Source organism: Somniosus microcephalus, chromosome 3, assembly GCF_052327205.1.
Source record: "Somniosus microcephalus isolate GS21.2 chromosome 3, FLI_Smic_1.0, whole genome shotgun sequence".
Taxonomy (NCBI): Eukaryota; Metazoa; Chordata; class Chondrichthyes; order Squaliformes; family Somniosidae; genus Somniosus; species Somniosus microcephalus.
The window spans coordinates 181,066,157-181,093,199 of record NC_140989.1 but is presented as its reverse complement, the minus strand read 5'-3'; the positions used below and the strand labels follow the sequence as shown (position 1 = coordinate 181,093,199).

Here is a 27,043-nt window from a genome sequence, read left to right as displayed (position 1 = left end):
GCAGCGCAAGGAGCACACGTCAACCCAAGCACCCCACCCACCCACCCCTTCAACCACCATCTGCCCCACCTGTGACAGAGACTGTAGGTCCCGCATTGGACTCATCAGTCACCTGAGAACTCATTTTTAATGTGGAAGCAAGTCATCCTCGGTTCTGAGGGGCTGCCTAAGAAGAAGGATGCAAGTGGCCCAGGAGGTCAACTCAATCTCTATGTGCCGCAGAACCTGGCTGCAGTGCAGGAAGAGGGTTCATGACCTTCTCCGCACAGGAAAAGTGAGTATGACTTTCCCATCACCCTCAATATGATCCCCATCGCCTCTCCTCACCAGCACTTTGCTTTGCCAACCTCTTCCTCCACATCCCACTTGACACTGACATCCCTGCACCCTTACCCATTCTCTCTCTCTCTATGGTCACATTCACTTAATTATTCGACTATGCAGCCCTCACACTCCCTATTACTGTGATGCAATGACAACAACTTACAACACACAGGGAGGGCCCTTTGTCTCCTTCTAAGCATCTATGCTATGGATTCTCTACACTCACTCCTTCATTCTCACTCAAACTCCACTTGTGTCCCTCATTGCAGGAAAAGAGAGCCCACAATAAGGGAAAGAGCGAGGACAGGAGGAGGGCCACCCTCAGTAGCCCAGCTCACCACCTCGGAGGAGGCGGCCCGAGGAAGATTCGCAAGTGGGGGATGGACAGATGGACGCATCACAGCAAGCTGGTGACAGAATAGGTTGGCATCTCTCTCATTGACATTGCATGAGTGACTGATAATGATTCTGATGCTATAACAGTTTGACTTATGATCATTTGCACAATTCAATGTGCATGCAACCTTTACCTCACATCTCTAACTCTTTCCTTTACTCCCCTACAGGACCATCGACAGCCCCCAATCCCACTGTCCAGGAGGAACAGCCTGAGCTTCAAGACTCCTCAGAGGAAGCTGCAACCTCTGAGGACGCAGCGTCAGCAGAATTCAGCGCACCCAGCACCAGCGTACTCACACCTCAGTGGGACCTTCGCGAGATAGAGCAGTTTTGTCATCTGGTGTATCACAGCTCACAAGTGAGCATCAGCAGATGGTGGAGACAGGGACAGCAGTGGAGAGTCCTCGTCGGAGGGCGCAGGACTCTGCTAGCTCGGCTCAGCTGCATGTCGACCCTGTGCCTCCGGGTCCACCCAGAAGGAGAGTGGTGCTGGGACTCCAGGAACAGGTGCAGGAGTCTCTGGCAGGTTTGTCTCCAGAATTGCTGTGAGTGTGGAGCGAATGGAGGAGTCCATTGTGGAGGCATTGGCTCATGAACGCATCACCATGGAAAGGATGGCAACCTCTGTGGAAAGGATGGCTATGGTAGAGGAGAGGATGGCTATGGCCATGGAGGAGCTAAGCCACCAGAGTGTTGAAAACATGGTCATTGTTCAAAATAGACTGGCATCTCTTGAGGAGCGATGGTCAGCTATTGAGCATAGAAACCAGACCTTCATAGAAGTCCACTGGAGCAGGACTTCCAGTGTCGAAATGGGTCCTCATGGCCCCCCTGAAGTGCAGCAAGGTGCTGTCAAGCCACTTGCCAGCTCTGAAGTGGGGCTGACCCATGAGAGGGATGTTGGTGGCAGACAACAAAGAAGTGGGGGCTCCTCTCCAAGTGCTCACATGACCATGCCACTGCAAAGCCCTCAGTCAGAGCCCCACCAGAGTCCTCACCCAACTGAGATGGTCGTCTCATCCCCTGCACAACCACAGGAGCAGCAGACTGTTGCCGAGCCCTCACAGGTTTGCAACCCCAGAGGACGGCTGCCAAAGGTGTCGAGACAGGAGCAGCAAGAAAGTGAGCAAGGGGCCTCCACATCTGCTGAAGCCACAGGGGAAGCACCATGTAGGAGCATGCGTAAGAGGAAGATAATGCACAAGTAGTCACAAGGGTAGTCGCTTGGGTGTTTTGTTGTGTTTATTTTTGAAATGCCATCATGTGATAAAAAATTCTGATGGCAAACTGTTGAAGTTGTGGCCTGTGTCAGTTCGCAAATGGGACTTCCACATTGAGGGCTTAGAGCGAACTTGCAATTGTCAGTATGGTGGTCAGAGTGATAGGAATCCGCAGGTTCTTGTCCATTGTCGATGTCCTGGTAAGAAGGTGCGAGGCAAAAGTGTTTGATTGTGCAGGCTAAGCAAATGTGGCCAACATGAGTGCGTCCCTTGCATCCCGGGCAGCAATGTGGTCACGCGCTGGCGCCTTCTGGCCTGTGCAGCTTCAGGTGGGTGACTAGCAGCTTGGCGCTCCTGTTGTTGCTGTTGTTGGTGCTGCTATTGTTCATGTTTCTGCTGCTGCCACGGCTGCACTTCACCCGAATCTGATGTCCAGGAAGAAAGGAAATAAATGGTTCCCATACTTCTGGTATATGCCTCAGTTGAGGAAGTCAAGGTGGGGAGAGGGGTTTCCCAGGAGGTCACACTGGAGATGGGTGTCAGGCTCCAACTTTCACAACAATGAGTATGCCTGCTAAAAGTTCCCCCAGACCTGAGACAACAAATTTCTCCACCTGCAAATGATCATCGGTGAAAACTCCTTTTTAATGGTGGAGCTGCAGCTGTTAGTAAGCAATCCATTTGTGAGGCCGCCAGGATTAACTGGCGTGTTCCAGAGGAGATGTGCAGGACGGGGGGAAAGTGTTAAAATCAGAAAGGCCTCTCAAAATGGGATTATAGAGGCAATTAACTGGTTCTTAAGGGTCTTAAGGGCCTATCCCACCTCTTGGAGGTGGGATGGAAACGGGGTCTGAAACCCCGATTCTGGGAAAATTGCTCGGAGGAGGGCTGGAGGCGGGATTGGAGCCGCCCGCCATTTTTTTGCGATTTTAACAACTCACACGCCTCCAATTCTATCTCCTCGGGCCTGGAAAAATTGAGCCCTCAGCATCCACAACCCTCTGGGGCAGAGAATTCCAAAAATTCACAACCCTCTAAGTGAAGAAATTCCTCCTCATCTCGGTCTTAAATGGCTGACCCCTTATCCTGAGACTATGCCCCCTAGTTCTAGACACTCCAGCCAAGGGAAACAACCTCTCAGCATCTACCCTGTCAATCTCCCTCAGAATCTTGTATGTTTCAATGAGATCACCTCTCATTCTTCTAAATTCCAGAGAGGATAGGCCAATTTTACACAATCTCTGATCATAGGACAGCCCTCTCCTCCTAGGAATCAATCTAGTGAACCTTTGTTGCACCGCCACCAATGCAAGTATATCCTTCCTTAGATAAGGAGACCAAAACTGTGCACAGTACTCCAGGTGTGGTCTCACCAAGACCCTGTACAATTGTAGCAAGACTTCCTTACTCTTATACTCCAACCCCCCTGCAATAAAGGCCAACATGCCATTTGCCTTCCTTATTGCTTGCTGTACCTGCATGCTAGCTTTCTGCGTTTCTTGCACGAGGACACCTAAATCTCTCTGAACACCAACATTTAAAAGTTTCTCACCATTTAAAAAATATTCTGTTTTTCTATTCTTCCTACCTAAGTGAATAATCTCACATTTCCCTACTTTATAGTCCATCTGCCACCTTACTGCCCACTCACTTAGTCTATCTATATCCCTTTGCAGACTCTTTGTGTTCTCCTCACAGCTTACTGTCCCACCTAGCTTTGTATTATCAGCAAACTTGGATACATCACTCGGTCCCTTCATGTAGGCCATTAATATAGATTGTAAATAGCTGAGGCCCCAACACTGATCCTTGTGGCACCCCACGAGTTACAGCCTGCCAACCTGAAAAAAATCCGTTTATCCCTGCTCTGTTTTCTGTCCATTAACCAATCCTCTATCCATGCTACTGTATTACCCCCAACCCCATGAGCCCTTATCTTATGTAATAACCTTTTATGTGGCACCTTATCAAATACCTTTTGGAAATCCAAATATACTACATCTATTGGTTCCCCTTTATTTACCCTGCTAGTTACATCCTCAAAAAATTCGAATAAATTTGTCAAACACGATTTCCCCTTCATAAAACTATGTTGACTCTGCCGAATCATGTTATGATTTTCTATGTGCTCTGATACCACTTCCTTAACAATGGATTCCAGCATTTTCCTGATGATTGATGTCAGGCTAACTGGCCTGTAGTTCCCTGTTTTCTCTCTCCCTCCTTTCTTGAATAGCGGGGTTACATTTGCTATCTTCTAATCTGCTGGGACCGTTCGAGAATCTAGGGAATTTTGGAAGATCACAACCAATGCATCCACTATCTCTGCAGCCACCTCTTTTAGAACCCTAGGATGTAGGCCATCAGGTCCAGGGGATTTGTTGGCTTTTAGTCCCATAAGTTTCTCTAGTACTTTTTCTCCACTTATAGTAATTACGTTAAGTTCCTCACCCTCGTTAGACCCTTGGTTCCCCACCATTTTTGGTATGTTTTTTGTGTCTTCTACTGTGAAGAAAGATACAAAATATTTGTTTAACGTTTCTGCTATTTCCTTATTCCCCATAATAATTTCTCCTGTCTCAGCCTCTAAGGGATCAATGTTTACTTTTGCTACTCTCTTCCTTTTTACATACTTGTCGAAGCTCTTACAATCTGTTTTTATATTTCTTGCTAGTTTTCTCTCATATTCTATTTTTCCCTTTTTATCAATTTTTTCATCATCCTTTGCTGGTTTCTAAAACTTTACCAATCCAACAACAACAACTTGTATTTATATAGCACCTTTAACATAGTAAAACACCCCAAGGCGCTTCACAGGAATATTAAAAGACAAAAAATTTGACACCGAGCCACATTAGGAGAAATTAAGGCCGGTGACCAAAAGCTTGGTCAAAGAGGTAGGCTTTAAGGAATGTCTTAAAAGAGGAAAGAGAGGTAGCGAGGCGGAGAGGTTTAGGGAGGGAATTCCAGAGCTTAGGGCCCAGGCAACAGAAGGCACGGCCACCAATTGTTGCACGATTATAATCAGGGATGCTCAAGAGACCGGAATTAGCGGAGCGCAGCTATCTTGGGGTTTGTGGGCTGGAGGAGATTACAGAGATAGGGAGGGGCGAGGCCATGGAGGGATTTGAAAACAAGGATGAGAATTTTGAAATTGAGGTGTTGCTTAACCAGGAGTCAATGTAGGTCAGCGAGCACAGGGGTGATGGGTGAACGGGACTTGATGCGAGCTAGGACATGGCAGCCGAGTTTTGGATCACCTCAAGTTTATGTAGGGTAGAATGTGGGAGGCCAGCCAGGAGTGCATTGGAATAGTCAAGTCTAGAGGTAACAAAGGCATGGATGAGGGTTTCAGCAGCGGATGAGCTGAGGCAAGGGCAGAGACAGGCGATGTTACAGAGGTGGAAATATGCGGTCGGAAGCTCGGCAACTATTCTTTGCAACAGTATAAGCTTCTTCTTTCAATCTAATGCTATCCTTAACTTCTTTAGTTAGCCACGGATGGATCACTTATCTAGTGGAGTTATTGGACTCGATTTTCACAGCCCCGAGGAGGTGGGTTTGGAGGCGAGTTGTTAAAATCGCCAAAACTGGCGGGCGGGCCCGTTCCTGCCTCCATCCCGCCTCCGAGCAATTTTCCCAAGTGCGTGTTTTCTGACCCGCTTTCCATCCCGCCTCCAAGAGGCGAGATAGGCCCTTAAGGCCCTTAACAACCACTTAATTGCCTCTATAATCCCATTTTGAGAGGCCTTTCCAATTTTAACTCATTTCCCCCATCCTATATGTCTCCTCTGGAACACGCCAGGTAATCCTGGTGGCCTCACTAGTGGATTGCTTATGAACAGCTGCAGCTCCACCATTACAAAGGAGTTTTCACCGATGATCATTTGCAGGTGGCAGAACTTTGTTGTTTCAGGTCTGGGGGAACTTTTAGCAGGCATACTTAGTGTTGTGGAAGTTTGGAGCCTAACACCCATCTCCAATGTGACCTCCTTGGAAACCCCTCTCCCCACCTTGACTAAGCGCTTCCTCAACAGAAGCATATACCAGAAGCATGGCGACCATTTAATTCCTTTCCTCCTGGACATCAGATTCAGATGAAGACCAGCCGCGGTAGCAGCAGAACCATGAGCAACAGCAGCACCAACAGCAGGAACATCAACAGGAGCGCCAAGCTGCTAGTCACCCACCTGAAGATGCACAGGCCAGAAGGCACCACAGCACCACCATATTGCTGCCCGGGATGCAAGGGATGCACTCATGTTGGTCACATTTGCTTAGCCTGCACAATCAAACAGTTTAGCCTCGCGCCTTCTTACCAGTGCATCGACAATGGACAAGAACCTGCGGATTCCTCTCACTCTGACCACCATACTGACAATTGCAAGTCGCCCTAAGCCCTCAATGTAGAAGTCCCATTAGCGAAATGACACACGCCACAACTGCAACAGTTTTCCATCAGAACTTTTTATGACAATAAGCAAATGATGGCTTCTCAAAATTAAACGCATTACACCCAAGTGACAACCCTTGTGACTACTTGTGCATTATCTTCCTCTTACGCGTGCTCTTACGTGGTGCTTCCCTGTGGCTTCAGCAGATGTGCAGGCCCCTTGCTCACTTTCTTGCTGCTCCTGTCTCGACACCTTTGGTGGGCGTCCTCTGGGGTTGCGAACCTGTGAGGGCTCGGCAACAGTCTGCTGCTCCTGCGGCTGTGCAGGGGTTGAGACGCCGATCTCAGTTGGGTGGGGACTCTGGTGGGGCTCTGACCGAGGGCTCTGCAGTGGCATGGTCATGTGAGCACTTGGAGAGGAGGCCCCACTTCCTTGTTGTATGCCACCAACATCCCTCTCATGGGTCAGCCCCACTTCAGAGCTAGCAAGTGGCTGGACAGCACCTTGCTGGACTGCAGGGGGGCCATGAGGACCCGTTACTGCACTGGAAGTCCTACTCCAGAGGACTTGCATGAAGGTCTGGTTTGTTTGCTCAATAGCTGACCATCGCTCCTCAAGAGATGTCAGTCTATTCTGAACAATTACCATGTTTTCCATACCCTGGTGACTAAGCTCCTCCATGGATGTAGCCATCCTCACCTCTACCATAGCCATCCTCTCCTCTACAGTAGCCAGCCTTACCATGGAGGTAGCCATCCTTTCCGTGGAGGTTGCCATGCTTTCCGCGGTGATGCGTTCTTGCGCCAATGCCTCCACAAAGGCTCCGCTCATGTTCGCGATGGACTCCTCCATTCGCTCCACACTCGCAGCGACCCAGGAGACAAAACCTGCCAGAGACTCCTGCACCTGTTCCTAGAGTTCCAGCACCGCTCTCCTTCTGGATGGACCCAGAGGCACAGGGTCGACATGCAGCTGAGCCGAGCTGGCAGAGTCCTGTGCCCTCCGACAAGGACTCTCCACTGCTGTCCTTGTCTCCACCATCTGCTGATGCTCACTTGTGAGGTGTTATACACTAGGTGACAACACTACTCTATCTTGTGAAGGTCCCACTGAGCTGTGAGTGTCTGCGTTGGTGCTGGGTGCTCTGAATTCTGCTGACGCTGCGCCCTCAGAGGTTGCAGCTTCCTCTGAGGAGTCTGGAAGCTCAGGCTCTTCCTCCTGGACAGTGGGGACGGGGGATGTCGATGGTCCTGTGGGGGAGTAAAGGAAAGAGTTAGCGATGTGAGGTCAAGGTTACATGAACATTGAAAAGTGCAGATGATCATATATCAATCTGTTAGAGCATCAGATTCATTATCAGTGACTCGTGCAATGTCAGTGAGAGAGATGCCAAACCCTTCTGTCACCAGCTTGCTGCGATGCGCCCATCTGTCCATCCCCCACTTGAGAATCCTCCTCGATTCCGGCGATCTCCAGGGCCGCCTCCTCCCAGGGGTGAGTTGTGCTACTGAGGGTGGCCCTCCTCTGGTCATGGCTCTTTCCCTCTTATTGTGGGCTCTCTTTTCCTGCAATGAGGGACACAAGTGGAGTTTGAGTGAGAATGAAGTAGTGAGTGTAGAGAATCCATAGCATAGATGCTTAGAAGGATACAAAGGACCCTCCCTGTGTGCTGAAAGTTGTTGTTGTCATGGCATCACAGTGATAGGGAGTGTGAGGGCTGCATGGTCGAATAGTTAAGTGAATGTGACCTTAGAGAGAGAGGGAATGGGTAAGGGTGCAGGCATGTAAGTGTCAAATGGAATGTGGAGGAAGAGGTTGGCAAAGCAGAGTGCTGGTGAGGAGAGGCAATGGGGATCAGATTGAGGGTGATGGGAAAGTCATGCTCACTTTTCCTGTTCAGAGAAGATCATGACACCTCTTCCTGCATTGCAGCCAGGTTCTGCGGCTCAGCAAGATGGAGCTGACCTCCTGGGCCACTTGCAGTCACACAGCTTTTGTCTGCTGAGGTGGCTTTTTTCTCCCTGAGGAAGGGAACAGCATCTCCTTCCTGGATCCACCAGAGCTTGGAGGGAGGGCTCATCGAAGCGTGGAGCACACTTTGGCCTACTGCTGGACATAGTTGATGAAGAAGGCGAAGACAGCAATGGCCATAAAGGTTGCAGTCTCCAGAAGAAGCAAGGCTGCTTGCAGGCCTTAAATCCAGCAGCATTGATGACGTCATTGGAGGCGACTTTCTGTATGAAAAGACTGATTGGGCCAGGGGTTCCCACACGCAGGAAATCAATTGGCCAATTAGGGGAAAATCCCACTTTTTTAGCACTTCAATTAGGAGTCAGGGTCCTGGCACGATTTCCACCTGACACGCCCCAGCCCGCCCACACTGACAAAATCCAGCCCATTGTTTCTCATTGGACTAAAAGAAAAGTATTTTTTTCTATTTTCTTTGAACACTTTTGTTTATTAGTTTTAAAAATATTGGAGATAGAAAAAAAAGGCTGCTTGACTGGGCGCTCGGCGGCGAGAGGTCACATGGTGACGCCTCCAGGAATCCAGTCCAGCCATAATTGGCAACCCGGACTGGGATGTGTGTAAGAGAGACTGATAAGTCTCCTGGTTGAGTATATAAAGCTTCGCTCAAGTCAGGAACTTGCCACGGGTGGGCGGGGTGGGGGAGAATATGACTTTTTTTTAACTCTAGGTCAAATTCCTTGATCCACTATACACAGGCACAAGTTGTCAATCACTTAGCACCTCCCAGTTATTAGCCAGCCTCATTGGGTGTGATAGCTGCTCAGTTAGGTAAAAAAAAATGTATGTAATGCAAGTCATTATGAACCTTTATAAAGCGCTGGTTAGGCCACAACTGGAGTATTGCATCCAGTTCTGGTCACCACACTTTAGGAAGGATGTGAAGGCCCTTGAGAGGGTGCAGAGGAGATTTACCAGAATGGTTCCGGGGATGGGGGATCTTAGCTACAAGGACAGGTTGGAGAAGATGGATTTGTTTTCATTAGAGCAAAGGAGGTTGAGGGGTGATTTGATAGAGGTGTACAAGATTATGACGGGTTTGGATAGGCTAGATGGGGAAAGGCTGTTCCCACTAATTGGGACACAGATTTAAGGTTTTGGGCAAGAGATACGGGTCGACATGAGGAAAAGCTTTTTTAATGCAGCGAGTGGTGAGGACCTGGAACTCGCTGCTGAAGGAAGTGGTGGAAGTGGAAACACTCAATGTTTTCAAGGGGAGTCTGGATAGGCACTTGAGGGAAATAAATTTGCAGGGCTATGGGGATAGAGCGGGGGAATGGGACTAACTGGATTGCTCTATAGAGAGCCGGCACAGACTCAATGGGCCGAATGGCCTCCTTCTGTGCCGTTATGACTCTATGGGCTGGATTTTGTGAATGGAGGTGAGTTGGAGGCGGGACTGCTGCTTGTCAGGTCTAAGTCCCGCTGCCATCAACTTCTGGCCAACCAGCGGGATTTTCCCCTGATCGACCTTGTTAAACCCGCCCTGCGGGCTCAGCAGGCCAATTAGGGAGAAGTCGCTGTCAGAGCACGGCAACGTCTGACGTGCCATCTGTCAAGACTTCTTGAAAGAAGAAATGTCATCGTTTGACAGCTCTGTGAAGCTGTCAAACACTGACATTCTGTGTAGTTTGATGAGCCCTTGTGTTCAGGACTCATCAAACCTTTCTACTTTGTAGATTTCAGATGACAGTTGGTTCGGAGGATCCAACAGCCAGTCTGTGAAATCTACAAGGAAGATGTCGGGCTCCCGATTCAGCGCGGATGAAGGCTGTAGGCAGAAACAAAGGTAAGTGAACATTTTTTAACAATTTACACTCACCTTACATACTTACCACTCCACACTTGCACCCATCACTCACCTCTACATCTCACTTTCAGGCCCCTCCGACCCCCGCAGACTTCCAACTCGACTCCTCCAACCAGCGGGGTTCTCCGAGGTCGGTAAGCCTTCACCTGAAAAGGTAAAATGGGACTAATCCTTTTTTCTGCCTATTAACTACCTGTTAACAGGCAGTTAAAAAGATTTAATCCCTTTCCCGCCTCGAGGAGACGGGACCCGAAGCAGGACATCTTCCCGCCTCCTGGCAAAAGGGCACGGAGGTGGGATGGGGGCGGGTTTGCCATCCGCCCCCACTTTCTGTAACTTTACTGGCAGTCCCGCCTCCATACCCACCTCCTCGGGGCTGGCAAAATCCAGCCCTATGACTCTATAAGTCATTTTCTGAAAAATAAACACAGCTCCATATGTGTAAACGGGTTTGCACTTTGTGTATAAATAATAAATGGCACCTCTAACATTTCTCCAATCTCAATAGTATTTAAGTTTCTGTAATTCTGACACTTTTATTTTTCTTATTTTACTCCGTCCATTTCCTTTTCATTCCCCATTGCTTTCTCTGTAGTCTGAACAGACTCATCGCAGTTTTCCCTACTGTGCATTTTGGTGCAAATTTTCTTATTTATTGGAATTGTTAAACCAATTCAGATTTTACTCACTCAGCATTGAACAAATGCACTCTGTCATAACTTGGCTTGGTTACAACACACAGGCTCCTGGTATTTCATAGAATTTACAGGACAGAAACAAGCCATTTGGCCCAACTGGTCTATGCCAGTGTCTATGCTTCACACGAGCCTCTTCCCACTCTACTTCATCTATCTTTCTAGCATATCTTTCTATTCCTTTTTCCCTCATGCATTTAAATAGCTTCCCCTTAAACATATTTATGTTATTCACCTCAAACACATCTTGTGGTAGCAAGTTTCACATTCTAACCACTCTCTGGGTAAAGAAATTTCTCCTGATTTCCTTATTGGACTTATTGGTGACTCTCTTATATTTATGGCCTCTAGTTTTTGTCTTCCCCCACAAGCGGAAACATCTTCTCTATGTCTACCCTATCAAACCCTTTCATAATTTAAAAGCTGTCAGCTCACCCTTCAGCCCGATTTTAAAGAAAAGCTCCCCAGCCTTTACAGTCTTTCCTGATATTTATAACCTCACACTTCCGGTAACATCCTTGAAAATCTTTTCCCCACCTTCTCCAGTGCCTCTATATCCTTTTTATAATAGGGAGACCAGTACTGTGCAGAGTACTCCAAGTGGGGTCCAACCAAGGCTCGACAGAGGTTTAATACAACTTCCCGGCTTTTCAATTCAATTTCCATACGGAGCTGTCTCCTCTCCGTAAACACACGTGGTCTGGACTTTGTTCTTTGGCGATAAGCCCGTCAGAACTGTGGCAGGGTGATCTTTTGTACCAATTGGATTTTTGGTGCCTGGCTAATTTACATATTGTTGGGCGCGTGCTGAGCAGTATGTCTGTCAGAGCCAGAGCGCCTGCCTCTTTGGGATGGGTGGGGGAAAAAATCGCTGCTTCAGCCTTTGCGCGCCTGCAGCAGTGGAGCATGGCCGGCTGTCTTCGGGGCATCTCGAGAACTGGCAGATCTTGTGAACATTTTCAACTGGGCTTGCATGCTGACTGCAATCAGTCACCCTGCACTTGGCTAGCAGTCCATTTAAAATGTGAACCTCCACCTCTGTTTTCTTAGCAGCACTGGACTCCAGAATGAAACACTGTTCCCGTCATCCAGCGTGGCTAAGGTGCAAATAAAGGTTAATACAGCAGATGATGTTTTCCTTTCATTTATATGCCGTGGCAATAAACCCACCGAAATATGAGGGGGCATATTCACTGCCCCTATCCTCATCATCACTCTGGAGGAATATCCCAGAATAGATTGGAACCGACAGGGAACTGGATCAGCTACCAGCCGATTTAACTCCCCACTCCACCCCAATATTGCCTAAAAATGGTCGGTAAAAGGGAGGAAAACCTAACCCATAATCTTGTGGCAGTCAGTAAAATGTACCTAATTTGAACATCAGTGCAATTCTATGAACTATGTACAAACACATTGAAAACCTTATATAAATAAAAACCAACCACCAGATCTACTGACAAACAACCTACTTTACAGTCACACCCTTATTTAGATCATTATGAAATAACAACCTATCATAATTTTCTAAAATCATTTATCATAAAATCAATGAGGAGAGGACATATAAACTAAATGGTACAATCCAAAAGGGGGTGCACAAACAGAGAGACCTGGGGTTATGTGTGCACAAATCGTTGAAGGTGGCAGGGCAGGTTGAGAAAGCAGTTAAAAAGGCTTACGGGATACTGGGCTTCATAAATAGAGGCTGAGTACAAAAGTATGGAAATTATGACGAACCTGTATAAAACACTGGTTCGGTCCCAACTGGAGTACTGTGTCCAATTCTGAAAGCCTTAGAGAGGGTGCAGCAAAGATTTACGAGAACGATTCCAGGAATGAGGGACTTCAGTTACGTTGATAGACTGGAGAAGCTGGGGTTGTTCTCCTTGGAGCAGAGAAGATTGAGAGGAGATTTGATAGAGGTGTTCAAAATCATGAGGGGTCTGGACAAAGTAGACAGAGGGAAACTGTTCCCATTGGCAGAAGGGTCGAGAACCAGAGGACACAGATTTAAGGTGATTGCCAAAAGAACCAAAGGCGACGTAAGAAAAAACTTTTTTACACAGCGAGTCTGGAATGCAATGCCTAAAAGGGTGGTGGAGGCAGACTCAATTGTGGCTTTCAAAAGGGAATTGGATAAGCATCTGAAGGAAAAAGAATTGCAGGGCTACGGGGAAAGGGCAGGGGAGTGGGACTAGTCGAATGACTTTTTCCGTGCTGTAACCATTCTATGATTCTATGAATCTATGATATGCTGTTATGTACCTGGCACTCAAATCCCTCAGCTCAGATACTTATACACCCTTATAACCCCAACTGCCAATATAGGCTCGCGGCAACTCAATAGCTTACAAACATGGTTCGAGTTTCAGTCACCAGCATTCGCTCAAAGATCTTGCTGCCTCCCCTTCTGAGAACGGAACGATCTCTTCAGTGTTCCAAATAGTGCAATTCTACTTTTATATTCACACCTGCAAAAATGAATATTTCTGCACCTTTCTGCTGATTAGTACTGTGAAGTAGAATGAAAGGAAGGTGCAGGACATTTCCCAAGTCCCAAATTTTTGGAATATAGGAGCAATTTTACTGTCGCTGGGACTGAACACAGTCCTAAAAGAGTTAACTCAGAGGGAATAGAAACATAGAAACATAGAAGATAGGACCAGGAGTAGGCCATTCGGCCCTTCGAGCCTGCTCCGCCATTCAATGAGATCATGGCTGATCATCCAAATTCAGTACCCGGTCCCTGCCTTCTCCCCATATCCCTTGATCCCTTGATCCCTTTAGCCTTAAGAAATATATCCAACTCTTTCTTGAATATACTTAATGAACTGGCCTCCACTGCCCTCTGTGGCAGAGAATTCCACAGGTTCACCACTCTCTGGGTGAAGAAATTCCTCCTCATTTCAGTCCTTAATGGCTTACCCCTTATCCTTAGACTATGACCCCTGGTTCTGGACTCCCCGGCCATCAGAAACATCCTTCCTGCATCTAGTCTGTCCAGGCCTGATAGAATTTTATAGGTTTCGATGAGATCCCCTCTCAATCTTCTAAACTCCAGTGAGTATAAGCCCAATCGACACAATCTCTCCTCATACGTCATTCCTGCCATCCCAGGTATCAGCCTGGTGAATCTTCGCTGCACTCCTTCCATGGCAAGAACGTCCTTCCTCAGGTAAGGCGACCAAAACTGCACACAATACTCAAGGTGTGGTCTCACCAAGGCCCTGTATAACTGCAGCAAGACATCCTTGTTCTTGTACTCGAACCCTCTTGCTACGAAGGCCAACATACCATTTGCCTTCTTAACCACCTGCTGCACCTGCATGCTTACCTTCAGCGGCTGGTGTACAAGAACACCCAGGTCTCTTTGCACTTCCCCTTCTCCCAATCTATTACCATTCAAATAATAATCTGCCTTCCTGTTTTTGCCACCAAAGTGGATAACCTCACATTTATCCACATTATAAGTGACCAACCTTCTGCAAACACACAAATATCCTCACCATCCCATAAATATAAACTCTGCAACTTTGCTGGATTTAAATCCACCCCACAGGTTATTTTTGTAAAATGGTGGAGCTTAATGTAAAACAGAACACCCTTCACTGAAAAAAAGGAAAGTTAAGTGCTCAATAAACTGATCATGCTGATATAGTACTGCCCTTGTGGATCCATGAGGCATCAGAGTAAATTAAACATGATTCAAAGCCTGTCCACAACTCTGTCAGATTGACCAGATTTATTAAAGACCCCACAAAATCAGCTGCTGATTCCTTACCTGTCTGTGCAGTGGCTAAAAGCTTTTTCCACGTTGCTTCTGTTCTGCTCTGTAACTGGTTTTCTGTCTCTCTCTCTCTCTCCCTCCCTGTGGCATATATTTATAACATTCCACTCTTGCATATCACAGAGGAAGTAAACTGGCAAAAATGAACCACTCGACCAATCAGCGACCCTAAAGTAAAGTAAACATCTGAGGAAATCTACTCTGTGCTCTTAAAGGAGAAGGCCACCCTATATAATATTAACACTTTGCTCACCGCTACAATCCTGTTCCTATTCTCCTGACCTGTGAAAATTATGCTGTTGATAAACTTATTTCATTACTTCTCCTCTGATTTTGAATGAGACCAGACTAAGTTTGCCTTGCGGGATAAGGAGTGGGGTATGTCCTGGATGTTTAAGGGCAACTAGAAATTTGATTGCGCCTGTGAATAAGCAAACAGAGGCGGGGGCCATGTAAGATTCATGCTGGGGCCTCATTATCATGCATTGGGCATGCCTGTTTGAGGGTGCGGGAAATCAGCCAGCACCTATTAAAGGGGAGGCACACTGTGGCTGCAGACTGCATGCGATGTTGTAAGATACAAAATGACTGCAAGAGTTCCCGAGAGGGCACACAGGTTCTCCAAAGCAGCGTTGGTGGCACTGGTCCGGGCGGTGGACAGGAGGACGGAGATGCTGTCTCCCCGCACCCCCCCCGTGGCGGAAAGCCCTGCGGACAACACCTCCGCCGCCAATGGGAAGAGGTCACAGAGGAGCTCAATGTCAGGAGCTTAGCTCACAGGACATGGCTGCAATGGCAGAAAAAAATTAATGACCTCACCAGAGTCGTCAAGTTAAGAATCCTACCTCTCACCTCAATTACTCTCTCCTCACACCTGTAGTCACACTACTCCGCTGCTCTTCACGCTCCTACAGTCGCTGCAGCACACCTCACTCCACCTCCTTCTTACACACTCTGCACCTCCTACTCTCAGTATTATTGGAACCCTTACTTCCCCAAACCTCACAGCTTGCACAAAACTGCACTATTTGACCATGACACACACGTTCACAAAACAACTCACAAGGCTGTCACTAATACTCTGCCTCCTATCTTGCAGGAGAAGGTTGCACACAACATGAGGCAGAAAGTGGGGGCCAGAGACCGCCTGCACATCCTCTCCCCAATTAAGGAGGATGTACTGGAGATCACAGACAGGGGCACAAGTCCTGGCTGTGGTGAGTGGCAACACCGGAGGAGATGTTGCACAGGGTTTCTTCACACCGTGCCCTTCTATCTCACCCAGCACACTCTGTATGACAAACTGCAGCTGCTTTCATCAGCCACTCAACTCTCTCTGCTCTCCCTTCACACGAAAAACTAACCCTGTCCCTCTCTTTCATTTCAGGTGCGGAAAATGTCAAGGCCCCTGTACCAGTGCAGGAAGAAAGACTTACATTTATATAGCACCTTTCATGACCATCGGACGTCTCAAGACGCTTTACAGTCAATGAAGTACTTTTGAAGTGTAGTCACTGTTGTAATGTGGGACATGCGGCAGCCAATTTGCACACAGCAAGCTCCCACAAACAGCAATGTGATAATGACCAGATCATCTGTTTTTGTTATGTTGGTTGAGGGGTAAATATTGGCCAGGACACCAGAGAAAACTCCCCTACTCTTCTTCGAATTAGTGCCATGGGATCTTTTACATCCACCCGAGAGAGCAGACGGGGCCCTGGTTTAACGTCTCATCCGAAAGACGGCACCTCCGACAGTGCAGCACTCCCTCAGCACTGCACAGGGTGCCAGCCTAGCTTTATGTGCTCAGGTCCCTGGGGTGGGACTTAAACCCACAACTTTCTGACTCAGAGGCGAGACAGTGCTACCCACTGAGCCACAGCTGACACTTAGAAACTTGGAAACATACACGACAGGAGCAGGAGTAGGCCATTCGGCCCCTCGAGCCTGTTCCGCCATTTAATGAGATCATGGCTGATCATCCAAATTCAGTACCCTGTCCCTGCTTTCTCCCCATATCCCTTGATCCCTTTAGCCTTAAGAAATAAAACTAACTCCTTCTTGAATATATTTACTGAATTGGCCTCAACTGCCTTCTGTGGTAGAGAATTCCACAGGTTCACCACTCTCTGGGTGAAGAAATTCCTCCTCATCTCTGTCCTAAATGGCTTACCCCTTATCCTTAGACTGTGACCCCTGGTTCTGGACTCCCCCGCCATCGGGAACATCCTTCCTGCATCTAGTCTGTCTAGTCCTGTTAGAATTTTATAAGTTTCAATGAGATCCCCTCTCATCCTCCTAAACTCTAGCGAATATAAGCCTAACCGACCCAATCTCTCTTCATACGTCAGTCCTGCCATCCCAGGTATCAGTCTGGTGAATCTTCGCTGCACTCCCTCCATGGCAAGAACATCCTTCCTCAGATAAGGTGACCAAAACTGCACACAATACTCAAGGTGTGGTCTCCCCAAGGCCCTGTACAGCTGCAGCAAGGCATCCTTGTTCCTGTACTCGAATCCTCTCGCTATGAAGGCCAACATACCATTTGCCTTCTTAACCACCTGCTGCACCTGCATGCTTACCTTCAGCGACTGGTGCACAAGGATACCCAGGTCTCGTTGCACTTCCCCTTTTCCCAATCTATTGGCATTCAGATAATAACCTGCCTTTCTGTTTTTGCCAACAAAGTGGATAACCTCGCATTTATCCACATTATACTGCATCTGCCATGCATCTGCCCAATCACCCAACCTGTCCAAATCATACTGGTGTTTCTCGGCATCCTTCTCACAGCACACACGCCCACCCAGCTTTGTGTCATCTGCAAACTTGGAGACATTACATCTAGTGCCCTCGTCTAGATCATTAATATATATTGTGAATAGCTGGGGCCCTACCACCGATCCCTGCGGTACCCCACTAGTCACTGCCTGCCACTCGGAAAAAGAGCCGTTTATTCCAACTCTTTGCTTCCTGTCTGCCAACCAGTTCTCTATCCAAGTCAGTACCTTACCCCCAATCCCATGTGCTTTAACTTTGCACGCTAATCTCTTATGTGGGACCTCATCGAAAGCCTTCTGAAAGTCCAAATACACCACATCCACTGGTTCTCCCTTATCTATTCGACCAGTTACATTCTCAAAAAATTCCAGTAGATTAGTCAAGCATGATTTACCTTTTGTAAATCCATGTTGACATTGTCTGATCCTGTCACTATTTTCCAAGTGCTCTGCAACTCCATCTTTTATAATGGACTCTAGCATTTTCCCCACTACCGATGTCAGGGTTACCGGTTTATAATTTCCCGTTTTCTATCTACCACCTTTTTTTAAATAGTGGGGTTACATTAGCTACCCTGCAATCCATGGGAACTGTTCCAGAGTCTATAGAATTTTGGAAGATGACGAGCAATGCATCTAATATTTCTAGGGCCACTTCCTTAAGTACCCTAGGATGTAGATTATCAGGCCCTGGGGATTTATCAGCCTTCAATCCCATCAATTTCCCTAACACCATTTCCCTACAAATACTGATTTCATTCAATTCCTCCCTCTCATTAGACCCTATGTTCCCTGACCATCTCTGGGAGGTTATTTGTGTTCTCCTTTGTGAAGACAGAACCAAAGTATATATTTAATTGGTAGCCATTTCTTTGTTCCTCATTATAAATTCCCCTGATTCTGACTGCAAGGGACCTACGCTTGACTTCACCAATCTTTTTCTCTTCACATATCTATAGAAGCTTTTACAGTCAGTTTTTATGTTCCCTGAAAGCTTACTCTCATATTCTATTTTCCCCCTCTTAATTAATCCCTTTGTCCTCCTTTGCTGAATCCTAAACTGCTCCCAATCCTCAGGTTTGCCGCTTTTTCTGGCCAATTTATATGTCCTCTCCTTGGATCTTATGCTATCCTAATTTCCCTTGTTAGCCATGGTTGAGTCACCTTTTTTGTTTTATTTTTTTAATTCTGTAGTTCATCCATGCGATCTTTAAATATTTGCCATTGCCTATCCACTGTCAACCCTTTAAGTAACGTTCCCCAATCCATCCTAGCCAACTCGCGCCTCATACCATTGTAGTTTCCTTTATTTAAATTCAGGACCCTAGTCTCTGAGTCAACGACTTCACTCTCCATCTTAATGAAGATATCTATCATATTATGATCGGTCCTCCCCAAGGGGCCTCGCACAACAAGATTGCTAATTAATCCTTTCTCATAACATAATACCCAGTCTAAGATGGCCTGATCTCTAGTTGGTTCCTCGACATATTGGTCCAGGAAACCATCCCGTATACACTCTAGGAATTCTTCCTCCATGGTATTGTTACTAATTTGGTTAGCCCAATCTATATGTAGATTAAAATCACCCATGATAACTGCTGTGCCCTTATTGCACGCATCTCCAATTTTCTGTTTAATGCCACCCCCAACCCCAGCATTACTGTTTGGGGGTCTGTATACAACTCCCACTAACGTTTTCTGCCCCTTGGTATTTCTCAGCTCTACCCATACAGATTCCACATCATCAGAGCTAATATCCTTCCTTACTATTGTGTTAATCTCCTCTTTAACCAGCAATGCTACCCCACCACCTTTTCCCTTTTGCCTGTCCTTCCTGAATATTGAATACCCTGGGATGTTGAATTCCCAGCCTTGGTCACCCTGGAGCCATGTCTCCGTAATCCCAATTATATCATATCCGTTTACATCTATTTGCACAGCTAATTCATCCACCTTATTACGAATGCTCCTCGCATTAAGACACAAATCCTTCAGGCTTGTTTTTTTAACACGATTAGCCTACTCCTGCTCCTATTTCTTATGTTCTTATGTTCTTATTATTTACTGTGGCCCTGATTGATTTACACCCTTGATTTCTCTGCTTTCCACTTTTGCTTTTCTCCTTCCTGTCTTTTGCTTCTATCCTTGCTTCCCTTTCCCCTGTCTCCCTGCACAGGTTCCCAACCCCCTGCCATTTTAGTTTAAACCCTCCCCAACAGCACTAGCAAACACTCCCCCTAGGACATCGGTCCCAGTCCTGCCCAGGTGCAAACCGTCCAGTTTGTACTGGTCTCACCTCCCCCAGAACCGGTTCCAATGTCCCAGAAATTTGAATCCCTCCCTCTTGCACCATTCCTCTAGCCATGTATTCATCTGAAATATCCTTCTATTTCTACTCTGATTAGCATGTGGCACTGGTGCAAGCAATCCTGAGATTACTACCTTTGAGGTCCTATTTTTTAATTTACCTCCTAACTTCCTATATTCAGCTTTTAGGACCTCATCACATTTTTTACCTATATCGTTGGTACCTATATGCACCACAACAACTGGCTGTTCACCATCCCCCTCCAGAATGTCCTGCAGCTGCTCCGAGACATCCTTGATCCTTGCACCAGGGAGGCAATATACCATCCTGGAGTCTCGTTTCCGGCCTGGTTCCGTATTGTCCTTAGTGCATCTTATAATCCTGGAATCTAATTATACCTGCTGTGGAAGAGGAAGCTTTGAATGGAACATATAAAAGGAGAACTCACTTGCTCTGTGACAGGGAGGGGAAACGTCATTGGGGTTAGGAACATAGGAACAGGAGTAGGCCATTCTGCCCCTCAAGCCTGTTTCGCCATTAGCTCATGGCGGATCTGTATCTTAACTCCATTTAACTGCCTTGGTTCCATACCCCTGAATATCTTTACCGAACAAAAATCCAAGGTAATTCCTGCGGGCAATGCCAGATGTTGAAGGTTCTAGTATTGCTTCCTTCTCTCTTTCTGCAGCATATTTTTTGCTTCATGCGTCTGTGACGATACGAATGATAAATTACATATACATAGAATTTTAGTTGTCTTCTTGTAAGGGTCTCAACAAGAACTGATCATGTGATCCTGGCTTACAATCCAGTGTAGAACTGATTGAGTGCTGCACCGTGGAAGGTTCTTCATTTGTTTGAGACATTAACCCAATCTCCTGGTCTTGATTGGGCCTCGAGATCACACAGTATGGGGCATAATCGTCGATGCAACACTTAAAGAATATCATTAACCATTTGAAGGAATGCTTTCTTTGGCTACGAAAAGTTCTAATAAGCCTGCAATTTTCTGCCGAACTCATGAAGCAGTGACAACTATGATGTCCCCCTTCATAAATGCCATTTCAGGATAGCTGTTTTTTTGCACTCCAGAAACAGCCTGAGCTCCTTGTGAAATGAAAGAAGCCATCACCTCACAGTACCCTCGACCGCAAAAGGCCTTTTACCCAGTTACTCCAGGGTTTCTGCTGAAGTTACGAGACATCATGAATAATTTTACCCCTTTGTCCTCACACCAGAAAAACCGCCCACATATACCATCTGTGAGCCTCAGCCTCTTATTACCATTACCCATTTTTCTCTTTCTCTCTCTCTGTTCTCTTTTATTCCCCTAGGTTGCACTGTTTCCTCATCAATTTTTCCCTTTTGTTCTTCAGCAATAACTCCAGTGTTACCTGGTATCTGGAGGCAGCTCAACATATCTGTCCCCTGCGTTACTCCACAAATGATTGTCTCTTGGGGAGACTGTCACCGTATTTTCAGTGAGACATTTTCTGTACAAATAATGGCTCCCAGATATCCCACCTGCCCTTCAGCTGCCTGTGCTGATACTTCCTCCCTGGCCGCTAGCAGTATTGGTGTAATAAGAATAAAATCATCGGGGTAGAATTTCCTCAGAGGGGGTGAATCCCATTTACGCCATTTCTCTGGGATTTCCGCCGAACTTCCGGTGGTAGATTGGGAGAACCCATGGGATAATCAGGCAGCTAAATGAAAATCGAATTTAAATGTCTTACAAAGATCAAAACTAACACGAGCCTCACCTGTTGAGAGAGCACGTCGGGAACTGCGGCTGTATTATATTTTTTCCAATCACAGTCAAAAAGTTGCATGCAGCAGATCCCAGAATTTCCGTTCTGCACTCTCATCAGACAAGGCTCCTTATCGGAGGTATGGAGGGGAAGGGAGCGGCGAGATTTTCACTGGCTTGACCGTGTGGAAATGGGGCGGCAGCGCCACACAAATTGCAGGGGAAACCCTACCGCCCCCATTCCCACTCTGGCTGACAACATCTTGAAATGGGCCCACCGTCGGGAGGCCGGAGCAGCCGCCTGTTTCAGGCAATAGGCCCTTTAAATATGCAAATAGAGGTCCTGTGACAGACATAGGAGCCCGACTGCCAGTTTTTGGAGACAGCTGGGCTGAGCGTGCTTGCCATTACTGCTGAATAGTACAAGAAATGCAGGGGCTAAATTGGATAGCCCCCAAAAATGAGCGCGGGGATCGCGATGCGCGATTACCCCACGTCCATTCGATGTAATGCAGGCAGCATGGCATTTTTTAACTCCACGCTCCAGACTACACCCCCTCTTAACCTTGCACTGCTGAACATGACATTAAACGGCATGTAAGACCCCCCACCAGCACCATTTAAAGGAATCATCAGCTACTTGTAGGTTAGTTGCTGAATTATTTCTTCTGACTGTTTGCTGCAATTCTACGCATTGTGGGTGCTTTTCCATAGTTGTTTAAAAGTTTCAGTAGTCTACAGGGAGTGATCTATCTGGTGCTGAAGAACCTTTAAGAACATAAGAAATAGGAGCAGGAATAGGCCGCTTGGCCCCTTGAGCCTGCTCCGCCATTCAATAAGATCATGGCTGATCTTGGGCTCAAAGCCACTTCCCGGCCCACTCCCCATAACCCTTCATTCCCTTATCTTGCAAACATTTGTCTATCTTCACCTTAAATGTATTTAATGACCCAGCCTCCACAGCTCTCTGGGGCAGAGAATTCCACAAACTTATGACCCTCTGAGAGAAGAAATTCCTCCTCATCTCAGTTCTAAAAGGGCGACCCTTTATTCTAAAACTGTGCTCCCACTTTCTAGATTTCCCCACGAGGGGAAACATCTTCTCTGCATCTACCTTGTCGTGCCCCCTCAGTATCTTATATGCTTCAATAAGATCACCTCTCATTCTTCTAAATTCCAATGAGTATAGGCTCAGCCTGCTCAACCTTTCTTCATAAGTCAACCCCCTCATCTCTGGAATTAACCTAGTGAATCGTCTCTGAACTGCCTCCAATGCAAGTATATCCTTCCTTAAATAAGGAGACCAAAACTGTACGCAGTACTCAAGGTGTGGTCTCACCAATACCCTGTACAGTTGTAGCAGGACTTCCCTGCTTTTATACTCCAACCCCCTTGAAATAAAGGCCAACATTCCATTTGCCTTTTTGATTACTTGCTGTACCTGCATGCTAACTTTTTGTATTTCATGCACAAGGACCCCCAGGTCCCTCTGAAGTGTAGCATTTTGTAATCTCTCTCCATTTAAATAATAATTTGCTTTTTTATTTTTCCTGCCAAAGTGTATAACCTTGCACTTTCCCACATTATACTCCATCTGCCAAATCTTTGCACACTCACTTAGCCTGTCTATATCCCTTTGCAGGTTCTTTGAGTCCTCTGCACAACTTGCTTTCCCACCCATCTTTGTATCATCTGCAAACTTGGCTACATTACACTCAGTCACTTCATCCAAGTCATTAATGTAGATGGTAAATAGTTGAGGCCCCAGCACCGATCCCTGTGGCACCCCACTAGTTACCGTTTGCCAACCGGAAAATGGCCCATTTATCCCGACTCTCTGCTTTTTGTTAGTTAGCCAATTCTCTATCCATGCTAATATATTACCCCCCAATTCCGTGAGTTCTTACCTTGTGCAGTAAGCTTTTATGTGGCACCTTATCGAATGCCTTCTAGAAATCTAAATACACCACATCCACTGGTTCACCTTTGTCCACCCTGCTCGTTACCTCCTCAAAGAACTCCAGCAAGTTTGTTAAACGTGATTTCCCTTTCATAAAACCATGCTGACTCTGCTTGACTGCATTATGATTTTCCAAATGCCCTGCTACTGCTTCCTTAATGAAGGACTCCAGCATTTTCCCAACAACAGATGTTAGGCTAACTGGTCTATAGTTTCCTGCTTTCTGTCGCCCTCCTTTCTTAAATAGGAGTGTTACATTTGCGGTATTCCAGGGAATTTTGGTATATTGCAACCAATGCATCCACTATCTCTGCAGCCACTTCTTTTAAGACCCTGGTGTAATGTATGTACCTTTAAGGGGGGGAACTACTTTTTACAGCTCATGTATACTGTAGTACCAGCAGTGACCACACCTGTATATAACGCTGAGTAGTAATCTGTACAGATCAGTTGCAGTCTGAGCCACGTTGAGTAAACACCTATTGTACTGTTCTCCGCAGTCTGTGTCTCATTATACACGGACGTAACATTGGCGACGAGGCAGGTTCGAACCTACCTGCAACTCTGCATCACCTCCCGGGGATTTGTTCCTGGAGATCAGTGGATTGGAGGTCAAGGCCAGAGACTTGTGCGTCGACCACGGGCAACCGCCCAGTCATCCAGCAGAGACTCGAGAATTGCGGGGGAGGCTGTCGAGAGCCAGGCTTGGCTTTCCAGTCGAGGTGGTCCAGCGAAACGGGCTGGCAACAGGAAGTGCGCAGATCTTTCCCGGACAGCGGCGGGCTAGAGCCCGACCGAGCGGCACAGCAAAGGGCCGAGCAGCATTGACGGGGGAGAGAGAGAGAGGGCAGAGCGCATAGGGCGCAGCTGGTGTTCAGGGGCCGAGCAGCGTCGGAGAGAGGGAGAGAGAGACGCGCAGAAACCCGTGAGGCGCCGCCATTGCCACGAGGACCGCCGAGAGCGGCGTTGGCAGCAGCGCAGGAGAAGTGTGCGAAACCTACAGGGTGCTGCCATTGCCGGGAGCGGCGTCGGCAGCAGCGGGGGAGGAAGGAAAGCGCGGGAGACGCCATTATAAGCCATTGGGAGACATCATTTTAAACCACACCCAAAATGCCGAAGAGTGGCAGTATCACCGCATTTGACAATGAAGTCGAAGATTGGACTACATTTGTCGAACGAATAGAGGTGTACTGCAAGGCAAATGAGGTGTCAGATGACAAGAAAGCGTCGGTATTGTTGAATTTAATGGGTGCAAAGACGTATGGTTTATTGCGAAATCTAGTAACCCCAACGAAGCCAATGGAAAAGAGTTTTGAAGACATAGTAACGATACTAAAGGAACATTTAAACCCCACACCGCTGCTGATAGCAGAAAGATTCAAGTTTCACAAACGGAACCAGCATAACAATGAAAGCAATGCTGATTATTTAACAGAACTGCGCAAACTATCGAAACACTGCCAGTTTGGAGCGGGACTGGCAGATACCTTAAGAGACAAGTTTGTGTGTGGGCTTCAAAGTGAAGCAACCCAGAAACGGCTTTTATCTGAAAAGGACCTTACGCTGGAAAAGGCTTTCAGCATTGCGGTATCATATGAAGCAGCAGCACGGGGCGCTGCAGAGATACAACAGAGACCGCAAGAATATGGCACAAACGAAATGTCATATGGAACAGAGAAGTGCTATCGCTGCGGCAGAACAACACATGGCCAGAATAATTGCTGGTTCAAAGACAAAGTGTGCAGACAGTGTGGAAAAGTAGGACACATAGCACGAGTCTGCAGGTCGGGAAAGAAAACCAGCAATAAGAAACCTACCAAAGGAAAGTACAAGAAGGTACATAAGATGACGGAGAATAGTTCAGACGAACAAAAGAGTGATAACGACTCCGAAAGCAGGGAACTGAGTTGTCTGAGACTACATAATGTGATCACAACGGAGGATCACCAAACCATTTGGGTCACTCTCAAGATAGCAGGAGTCCAGGTAAAGATGCAATTGGACACAGGATCAGCCCTAACAATCATAAACCGACGGGACTATGAGCGGCTATTCTCACACATACCCTTGAGAGACACAAAAATGATTTTGAAGACGTACACGGGGCAAAAAGTCTACCCCAAAGGAAAAATAAGGGTGACCGTTATATATAACGGTAAGGAAACACCAAAACTAGACCTGTATGTATTGCAAGATGGAGGACCACCATTACTGGGACGTGAATGGATCCGGAAAATACAACTGGATTGGCATTCCATACAGGCACTGACTGTGGCTGACAAAAAGGATAACGATGTCACACCTGGGCGACTGTCAAAGATCCTAACTGACGCGAAAGAAGTGTTCCAGCAAGGACTCGGAACACTAAAAGGCATGACAGCGATGATTAAAATTGAAGAAAACGCAAGCCCAAAATTTTTTAAGGCCAGACCTTATGCGATCCGCCCAGCCGTTGAAGCAGAGCTGGAGAGTCTGGAACATTCAGGTGTACTGTCCAAGGTAGACTGGAGCGAGTGGGCTACACCCATCGTCCCTGTGATGAAAAAGTCGTTGAGCAGCACGCCTGGGGAACCAAAGAAGGTTCGCATCTGTGGGGACTTTAAGGTAACAGTGAACCCGGTCCTTCACACCGTGCAATATCCACTTCCGCGGATTGAAGATATTTTCGCCTCGCTATCTGGAGGGAAACACTTCACTAAGATTGATCTGGCCCAGGCGTATCTGCAAATGGAGGTAGAAGAAGCATCAAAAAAATACCTCACAATCAACACCCATAAAGGTCTCTACCAATACAACCGGCTGGTATTTGGGGTAGCATCAGCTCTGGCTATTTGGCAGAGGGCAATGGAACAAGTCCTGCAAGGGATCCCAGGGACCCAGTGTTATTTGGACGACATCCTGGTCACGGGTGAAAATGACAGTGATCACCTTGCCAACCTGGAGCAGGTGCTCACTACATTGCAGGAACATGGGCTCCGAGCTAACCGCCCCAAATGCGAGTTTTTTAGAAAACAAATCTCGTATTGTGGCCACGTTATCGATAAAGAGGGGTTACATAAGTCCCCAGAGAAGATTGAGGCAGTAGTCAAGGCTCCAGCACCGGAAAATGTGTCACAACTGAGGTCATTCCTCGGGCTGGTAAACTACTACCATAAGTTCTTGCCAAATTTGTCTACAATATTACACCCACTGAACACCCTACTGCAAACTGGGGTGCCATGGAAGTGGAGTGACGAATGTAGACGAGCTTTCCAGAAGAGCAAAACACTAATCACATCAAAAGAGGTATTGGCCCATTACAACCCAGCATTACCAATTCGGTTGGCATGTGATGCATCACCCTACGGCATTGGAGCGGTGCTGTCGCACAAATTCTCGGACGGCTCAGAGAGGCCAATAGCCTTTGCGTCACGATCACTAACCTCAGCCGAGCGTAACTACGCCCAGATTGACAGGGAGGCCCTCAGCCTAGTGTGGGGAGTGAAAAAGTTCAATCACTATCTGCACAGGCAGAAATTCACCTTGCTGACTGACCACCAGCCTCTTGTCTCCATTTTTAATCCGAAGAAGGGCGTTCCGGTG

The 27,043-nt window shown here is 47.0% G+C and overlaps 1 protein-coding gene across 1 annotated transcript in view; it reads right to left on the bottom strand.

Moving 5' to 3' along the window:
• LOC147121610 (1-acyl-sn-glycerol-3-phosphate acyltransferase delta-like) overlaps positions 1 to 14,738 on the bottom strand; it is a 342,875-nt gene extending 328,137 nt beyond the window's left edge. The window contains exon 1 of the mRNA XM_085981991.1: positions 14,655 to 14,738. The gene's annotated coding sequence lies outside the window, so the exon portion shown is untranslated. The remainder of the gene's footprint in view (positions 1 to 14,654) is intronic.
• Positions 14,739 to 27,043: the final 12,305 nt, after the last annotated feature.